Genomic DNA, 10030 nt, shown 5'->3' with positions numbered 1-10030 from the left:
GGAAAATATCAGTTATATGGCTTTACGACAGCTGCCTTTTAGTCACTAGACCTTCAAGAAGTTACATTAGAATAATATATATTCAGACCTATATTTCAATTTCAATGTATTTCAATTGCTGCAAAACACAAATTCAGTGTAATCAAACTATGCTCTCCAAAAGGAAACAATCCAATAAAGGTTTATTATGCCTCTAGCTATTAGGAATCAGGTATATAAAGATCTCTGGAAAAGGAAAGATTAGAAACAAAAATTTGTAGTACTTATGGTATGAGTAGACTGTCTCCTTATTGGTCAGGCTAGACAGATTTGGTGCAAAGCTAAGCAATAAAAGAGCACCACAATGTGCACACAATATTATATATGTAAATTTTTACAGATGAACAAGCTGAGGAACCCTGCAGTTCTGTGGTGGCTGTAGATCAAACAAGCAAGTGACCAGAGTGGAAATATAATGCAAGATTTCTTGCTATGCATTTATTAAAAGGCTAACCTTCAGACTACTTTATTGTTGCTTCTTTTTCTTCTCAAACAAGCTCTTCTTTTGGTCTTTCATCACATACTCATAATCATAGTCATGTAACAAGCATACATTCGTGTATCACAACATTCTGCACAGCTGAATTTGGGCACCACCTCTTTCATGCACTGCACCAGAACAGTGGTTGGTTGAGAAGATTTTTTCATACAAGCCTGTGTCTTTATTTTGGTTGTTTGGAACACTCCTGCTAAGGAACAATCATTAGAACATACCACAAAAATAATAAATGCTCTATATTAATTTAAGCCTGCAGTCTAAAGTAATTAGTATAAAATTAGTAATTAGTAACAATAATTTATCATTACTAATTTATTAATTAGTAATAATTATTACTATTTTAATATTTATTAACATTAATTAATGCTAAATTAGTACTTTATATTAAATTAAGGCCCACAGCAGATTCCCAACAATGCTGACTATGTAACATTCTTATATACATAGGACACGCATGCTGTCCCTCCTTGTCCCTTGCTTTTGATTCTTTTTGGAACCCACTGCTGCAATCTGAATCTTATCAATGCCAGTATTTTATCAATGCTTCAACATTTCATTAAAATGCTTTCTGTGATCCCCTGTCTTTTGCACCTCACTCTGCCCTGCTTAGGAATTGCCCAAGCATAAAAAGTAATAGTCAGCCCCCAGGTCTTGGAAGTTAGGGCTGGCTTCTGTTTTCTGCTGAGCTATAAAGAGCAATCAGGAAAGGCAAAAAATTAAGCTTGGGAACTTCTTAGACTTTTTTCAGATGAGCTTGTGGCAAAAATTGTCCTGCTTGCTGTGCATCCCTCTTTTACCCTGTTGAGGCTGGAAAATGCTACCAAACAAAAAGAAAGGGGAGTGTGGGGATACAGTACTATTCTTTCCTGATTCTTCTGAAGTATAGCACAAGAGGAGCATGGGAATCAGTCACGTGGCACTTTCTATCTAGTTGATATGCTGCAAGGATTAGAGGGAGTAAACAGCTGTTACCAAATTTTCATTTTTATGCATACCATCCTGAATGAAGGAAGAAGCAGCATGGAATAAAGAGCTACATCAAAACACATGGGGAAACATACTTTGCAAAGACATGGAGGCACAATCTCCTCAATGCGCAACCCTGCACAAGAAGTATGATAGTTCTCTTGGCTCCAGAAAGTAGCTATTAAGAAAACAAATATTGAAGCTACCAGGAGAATATCCCATTAGTGATGTGCTTAAAATTAATTTTAAGTGAGGTCTCTCTGTTTCACTTGGCAAGAAAACCTAATGCACCAAATGATCCTTTTGTTTCTGATGTATCCCTTTAACCTCATGTGGCCAGGCAATTGCAAACTGCCAATGCTAGAGAGCATGGAGTTCTGGAAGTCATAAAATATTCCTAGCAGTGATGTCTGGAGTTTTGAAGAGGATCAAAGTACAGGTGTTTTCTAAACATCCCCTAGGTTAATGGATCTGAAGCAGAACATCATGGTTTTCATCTTCCTTCACTACAAACTGAACATGGGCTATTCATCTAAATGTGGCAAGAATAAATGCAATTTTGCAGCAAAATATGCTTGGCCTTTATTTGTCTTTAACTCATACTTTGACTCCTAAGGTGTCAGTAAAGACAGTATATTTTTGCTGTAATTAGGATGGTAAAGGAAGTAAATGCATGTTTCTTCCACTTATTTTCAAACCTACAGCCAACCAGAAAGAGTTCATCACATGCTAAGGATAACACAGAAGTAATAGACTGGCCCTGAGGCCAGTAGCTGGTGCTTCAGAAGGAGATGCAAGAAGCCTCAGATTAAACAGCTACAAAATTACTTTCTCAAAGGGAAAGTTACTAGTTGCCCTGCAACTTTTCTCTCATCCTGGATTAAAGACGACTTTCATCCAGAAACACATGGGCTTTTAAATCTTTTGTAGTTCTGTTTCTTAAACCCTCTACATGTGTTAATCAAAGCCACTGCTTATCAAGGAAAGAAATTTAGAAATCATGTAACTCTTTATCTTTTGGTTTGGTGGTTTGGGGCGTTTTGGTTGGTTGGGGTTTATGGGGTGTTTTTTTTTGTTCTTCATATTTAAAGTCTGTTTCTGCTGGTCACTTTTGGCTGCAAATGTTGTGCCTTGGCAGAGCCAAGTTTTGTTTCCTGAGACACGATGTCTCTGACAGTTCCCTAGAAGAGCTGCAGCTGTGCACAGTTACATACCTGTGAGCAGGTATGTGAATACATAAGTACATTAGCTCTGAAGAATGTGATCTGTTTTTGTAAACATGAATATTGTATCTGTAATCTTTTCATGCTTTATAAATAATGAAACATGGAAAGAAATTCTGCATTCACTATCAATGTTTGTGTTCTGCACTGGCATTAACATTAGCTTGACCAGACTGCTTACCTGAACTGAGAACAGTATGGTCAGCCAAGGGAAGAGACTTGATAATCCTATCTGTCTGACTGTCAGATCCTCTTGCCAGATATGTCTGACTGAGAGACATAATAGGTTGTTTTATTATATTTTATTATATTGTTTTACTATATTTATTATATTATTATAATGTTTTCCAAATTAAAGTGATTATAATTATTATTACTTTTTTTTAAAATTGGTGTGGGCTTGTGAAAAAACACCTTCCTTAACTGGGGAAATCTATGAAAACTCATTTGAGGCCTGAAAAAGATATCAGTCATACCTGAGCTCTGAAAAACTGAGCCAACATACAGCAGCTTTGATTTTGCTGCTATTTGGTCCAATTCAGCTTCTCTTCTATATTTGTCCAGGGGAAGCCAAATTCTCCATTTGTATTGGAAATCAACAGCATCAAAAGAATGATTCTTTGGTAACATCAATGACAGGATAAATATAAATCTTATTTGATGTTCACTTCCAAGGTCTTTAGCCCTGTTTTAGTTGTCTTTTTTAGTTGTCTTGGTCAGCCAGACAATTCAGAAGGTACACAGAGCACATGTGTGACATGCCTGTAAGATTTAATGGCTTTCAGATAGCTAACTGAGCCAAAGCCAAATCAAAGATTTTCTTGGGTTCTTGAACTCATTCCTCTCTGGGGCTAGCTTGCAGCAAACATTTCTAGTGGCTTAATAGTACAATTCAGTACTTATAAATAATTTCATAAGTCTCAGGTTTCTGTGAGTTCTCTGAGATCATCTTGTTTAAAATCTCAGTAAGTCACCATGTGAAAGATCGAAGACCTTGTTCTGAGAAAAAGAAAAATGAAATGCAGTAAAAAACTAGCAGAAAACTGAGAAAAGAGAAAGGAAAGCTGTTCTTAAAAAATATTTGTAAATATTCAATAAGAGCATATAAACACTGGATGTAGCATGAACTGACCACTGATGAGAGCTGGATTATATGCAATAGTTACAGTAAAGGATTCTGTTTACTTGGCCAGTTTCTGCTCTGAGTTTGACAAGTGTAAAATTCATGCTATGAATGCAAGACATTGCAAACCACCCATCTAAGCATGCTCTACCTGTGACTACTAATAAAAAGCTGTGGGGCTAAGTGGTAAGTTCCACCAAAAAAGTCATTGGCCATGCACTTTGCCATGCTGATGCATTTTATTGGGAGAGTTGGAAATACAATTGTGCAAAGTAAGTTGCTTTAAAATAAAGATTTAATAGCAAGACAAACTTTCTTAATTAGCTGGTTTTGAGTTAAGTTTTCTCTCACCATGGACTGCCTCTGGATGAGGTTTTTGCAGCCTTGAGATTAAGAGTTTCTGTGATCAGGCTCAGTCTTATGTTAACATGGATAAATGGCTTTGGGAACAGATTTTGTTTTATGTCCTGCCAAGAGTACAGGCAAGCCAAGATAATTTTTGACCACTTATATCCAGCTGTGCAGGAAGCCCATGTGAGTTTCTGTTCCAGTAAAACACCATCCTACTCAGAGAGCATCCAGAATCACTTACAGGATTCAAATTTTGTTTTGTTTACAGTTAAAAAGCGATCCATTTTAGCATCCAGGAATGGGGAAATAAGTAGGGTTACAAAATGTAACAAAACACTCCAGAGACAAGCACACCAAAATATTACCACATTCATTGTCAACTGCAATAAAACATCACAGCAGTGCCCTTTAGTATGCCCTGAAGCTGCAGTATGCTGCAAAATAAAATATTTAATAATTATCATTCTTAGTTTAAAAAAGGCTAGAATAACATCAAGTGAAAGCCCAAACAGTGAGAGCAACTCAAATAAAAAAGAGCTCTGAAATCATAGGATGTGATCCAGAGAGTATTTTTATTCTGAAGACATTAATGTGGTGGTCAAACTGATAAAAGTATCATCTTCCTGCCAGTGACTTCCTATGGACCTCAAATAACAGAAGTTCTGCCTGACGTGTTGGGTTACAATACCATATAAACCCAATTATAGAACCTTGGAAATCAATACAGAGCTGTAAAGAATTGCGCTGTCCAATAAGAATGATATTTCCAAGTCCCATGAGCACTAGCTCTTAATACAGCAATAGAGTGAGATAGGAATAATAAATACCCTTGAGCTTGATTCCACTGTTAACTGACCTGCACTTGCAGAATTGCAAATGGAAGTGTTGTCTCCTTCACAAACAGCTTGCGTCAAAGCATTGTCTTTCTGTATCTTCTTTGTCTCACTTTTAAGAGAGTTACTTACCACTTACCTGTATAGAATATACTATACTAAATAGTAGCCATGCAACTCAGGATGCATGCTAGGGCTGATACAGCTTTTGTACCTTAAGATTACACCTATCCTGAAAACTGAAATTGCATTGAATTAAAACAGTGGTCTTATTTAAGAAAATATACCGTCCTTTGGAGGACAGGGAAAAATGTCAAAAACTGTGTCAATCTTTTTTTCAGTAAAATTCATAGCAGCACTAGCAGTAGTCTGTGTCTGTAAGACTATGTATCCACCAGACTTTGTGAATGGGATACTGTCCTTATGTGGGGTGCAGATCATGAGATGCATCCCAGAGGGAAAGGATTTACTTTTCACTAAGCTCAGTAGATGCAGAGGAGCTCTAGTCCCTTAATCAATAGGTCTAGTGAACAACCTTCACTGTGCTCCTGTTAACCAAGTCATGAAGCTTGAAATAATCTCATAAACAGACTCTGGGGCTTGGAATTGTGAGGACAAGGATAAATATGACCTGAATAAGAGTGTGTAAAACATTTGGTTTGTGTCACAGCTGTTGAAGCCATTATCATTTAGCAGTTATATCATCATAAAGCTGTCAACTGTGCAGTGCTTACTGGTAGTATTCCAGATTCTGGAAGCCCATGCCAAACACTTATCTTGCTCACTTTGCCTCCGCAACGAAAAGAATTTTATGTTGAGAGACTCTTTTCATGCAGCAGCTCAAGAGTGAACTGCCCAAAGAGACTTTTTGAAGAGACAGTGAAAAAAATAGGGAATAGCAGGTATCAGAATGGTTGAGCTAGGATTTTCATATCCGTTCCCACAGAATCTTTCCTTCAAACCCATCCTGGTTTCCTACACACTGGCTTCGGGAAGTAGTGAGATGAATTCTTCACAGCTCTGTTCTCTGTAGGAACTACAAACACTTTCAACTGTTTTTATTTTCCTCAGGCATTCTGACAAGATTAAAGAGGAAAAAATTCAGAAGAGAAACAGAGAGAGATGAAGAAAGAGAGAGCTGCTTAGTGAATGAATGGTGGCCCACAGGATAATTCTTCCTGCTTAGAATTCATTTAGCTTTAATGGTTGTTAAGTGGGATTTGTATAATAGGTTGTGTCTTTTAAAGCATTTAATTTACACAAGCTTAGACATTTCAGAAGGAACCATTATAGACTTAGCTGTCTCTTCCATTTAGCTTCTTCAAGAGAAAGTAAGAAGTAAATTAGCATTAGGACTTGAGGGGGACCTATCACGTGAAGTAGTCTGGGCTGGGATAGGCATATCCAAAATTTGAGGATAGCTTGTATGTCTATAGGGTCAAAGATAAGTGAAGTTTTTACTTTTCAGTGGTCTATGTAATTTTTTATAGGACTAATGGTGAGAGAAATGACAGTCTTGCAGCTAAAATGGCACATAAAACCTCTCCTAGTTGACTTTAAAGTCAGTAAATGGAATATATATTCCTGGTAGTTTCAGCAGGTAATAGAACTACTCCTATGAGACTAGGAATAGGATTTGCTTCTTCCAACTTATTAAGAGCGCTAGGAGAACAGGACCTCAATCATAAACCTATGCAGTTTATGGAACAATTTTATTGTTTTTAATGTACCTTAATTCAATGCACTGCAGGCAGCATAACAGCAACCTCCAAAAGGAAAGTTGAAATGTAGTGCAGATACAAAGAGTCAACTTATTTTGTACAGAAAAACGTATTTTCCTCGGTGTGTGAGAGTCAATTTAGAAATTATAATTTATTTATGCAAACATCTCAAAAATTAAAAGAATATTTAAGACTCTTCGGCTTTGAGATTCCATTTATGGAATCATGGTGAATATCTTGAGGTTGGAAGGAATCTCTGGAGATTATCTAGGCTGACCTCTGCTCGTGAATAATAGTCAGCTAGAGCAGCTTGCTCAGTATTCAATCAGGTTTGAAACATCTCCAGAGATATTCAATATCCATATCAGGTTTGACTACCCTTACAGTAAAAAATGAGTGGGGTTATTTTTAAACAGAATTTTCTGAATTCATTGAATTTATGTCTCTTACACAACTGAGAATCAAAAAGGTTCTTCCTGAACCTTCTTTTTTAAGGCTAAATAATCCCAAATCTCTCAGCCTCTCCTTGTATGAAAGGTGCTCCAGCCCCTTCATGATCTTAGTGGCCCTTTGCTGGACTTGCTCCAGCATGTCCCTATAATTCTTGTGTTGTGGAGTCCAGAACCATATCTCAGATATGATCTCGCTGGTGCATAATAGGGGTAATAACTTCCTTGATCTGGGAATACTTTTCTTAGTGCAGTCAGAAATGCTGTTGGACTTATTTGCTGCAAGGGCATGTTGCTGACTCATCTTCAACCTTTCCTTGAGGACTCCTACATCCTTTTTTTTTTTGCGAAGTTGCTTTCCATCTTTGGTACATGAGGTTATTCTTTCCCATGTACAGGATGTTTCCTTTCTCTCAACAGGTATATCAATCAGTCCTCATAGTTTTGTATCATCTGCAAAATTGCTGAGGGTGCACTCTGTCCATCTGCCCAACTCATTATTGAAAATGTTAACTTGTGCTGTACAAGAGATGGATGGCATCAATCATCATTTTCAGCCACTGCAGTGAAGAATGATAGGTAACAATAGCAAAAGTTCTCCATAGCAAAGAGTATTTTAGCAAATATATAATCTATTTCACTGGCAAACATGTCTTCTGCAATGACAGAGTTCTCTTGGGAACAGTCTTATAAATAAGAGCATGTTCCTATCACAAAAAAAAACCAACAACAACAACAAAAAAAAAAAACAAAAAAAAAAACAAACAAAAAAAAAACAAACAAAAAAAACCCAAAAAAAAAAAAAAACCAAAAAAAACCCAAAACACCCCAAATCTAAACCAAAACAAAACAAATCCTGAAAACAAACTGGTGGGTGCAGGACAAAGAAACTGTGATAAAGAACTGACTTGCAGAAAAATCGGAGTCAGTAACAACTCTTCCAGGTGCTGATGTCCTATACCTACTTATGTATCTGCACCAAAAATCTATAAAATAACTAATTGCTTACTCAAAATGAACCTTTCTGCAAGAGCTTCATTGCATGAGATCTCCCTGACAAGACAGGACTCTTGCTGGGGAAGCCTGGCTGACTCCAGACTCTGTGATATTGGTAATCTTTAAAGCGAGACTTCTGCTGTTGATTAGCCTTACTCCTGAGAGAATTTTCTTGAGTGTCATACTAGTAACACCTCATACAATATATAGTAAGTAGAAAGCAATTGTTTGAGTTTTAAATCATAGTCCTTACAAAGTTAATAAAATATTTGGGCAGGAGGAAGAAAATAATGAAAAGGCCTTGCAAAGCCAGAATAGTTTTCTGAATTAATTAAAAACTTAGGAAATTTGTCCTGCTGGAAGTCTTCCTAACCTCTCTGCAGATTTACACACTATAATAAATTATCAGCTGCATTTGAAGAGTCCCCTCTATCTCTACAATTGTAAAATGACATGTTATAGCTTTGCTGGGACTGAGACACCAATGTTATGTGCAAGGTCCACAAAACCCTTTAAGTTTCACTTATAAATTGTACTGAAACCCAGAACATTTCAATACCACATTCATTTGCTGGTCTAAAGCAAGACAACTGGCTAATGAGGAGGGATCAGTCACAGGCATAAGAAGAGGTGTCTAAGTAGCATGAGAAATAAAGTGTTAAACTAGTGACCCAGAGATGTGGTGGGGGATAAAAAGGATTGGGACTACATGGTCTTTAAGGTCCATTCCAATCCCTTAACATTCTATGATTGTATGATTTTGTAATTCTATGATTCTGGGTTGTGTTTCAGTGGAATTGATCTGGTTCTTGATTTCAGTCAAGAACCATATTTCCAGGCCATCATTTTTTGAAAGCCCTAGTTTTCACTTGCCCTAAGCGAGTTGGTGGCTTACTTACATTATCCTGCAGAGAGAGGTTCCCCAAAGCACCTGCAGGGAAAATGCACATGTGCTCCTCCCAGTTCAGATGCTGGTGCATCCAAGACGATGGGTTTTTAAATCAACACAATGTGTTTCAATGAAAATCTCCTGGACATGTTACTTGATGTGCATTTCATGGAATGATTTCGTTTTGTGTGTGAGCAACAGTAACAACAGACTCTAGTAGATTATTTGACTCTTATTGTATTGGTTAATGAAAATGATTGCACAACTGTCAAAGAATTGGGACTTGGACCTGCCCATTCTCTCATGCATTTCAAATACCAATGCTACTGGTAAACAAGTACACACTACAGAAATAATCTAGTCTGCTAAGATGCTGTAATTATTATTTGTAGATAAAAACATCTCGTGTTCCAGGACACTGGCACTCTATAACAATTTAAATATCTGGGAAAAAATGCAAAATTATTCTTACCCTGCTTCCTAGGCAAGGAAAAAAAATAGTTAGATTTCTTTTTTAACATGTAAAACTAGTGGAAAAATTATCCGTCCTTTTGATAATTAAGGGCAAGATGGATCATAGACTCTTTATCATTGCTAGGTCAATAGTACATCTACTGTGTCATTAACAAAAAGCATTTTTGTCCATTTTCTGCATGATCTGTGTTACTGACTTTGATGACAAACCCCTTCTGCTCCTTATGGAGAGCTGACTATTGTAAAGGGCTGAATAAAGTCCAATTTTGTTCACACCTTCCCCTCCATGCAAAAGTAGTGTTAAATACCTGAGAATTTCCAGCAGATGGCCAACAAGTTGATTAGTGTCCAAGATGATTAGATGGCACATGACATACAAGAAAAAACAAAAGACTTGCTATTCTTTGGCTTGGAGAGAAGAAAGCTAAGGGCAGGTGGGTCTAGGGGAGGTGTAATTCCAACCTTTC

Source organism: Vidua macroura, chromosome 2 (assembly GCF_024509145.1).
Source record: "Vidua macroura isolate BioBank_ID:100142 chromosome 2, ASM2450914v1, whole genome shotgun sequence".
Lineage (NCBI taxonomy): Eukaryota > Metazoa > Chordata > Aves > Passeriformes > Viduidae > Vidua > Vidua macroura.
Note: the sequence above shows the minus strand (reverse complement) of the source record.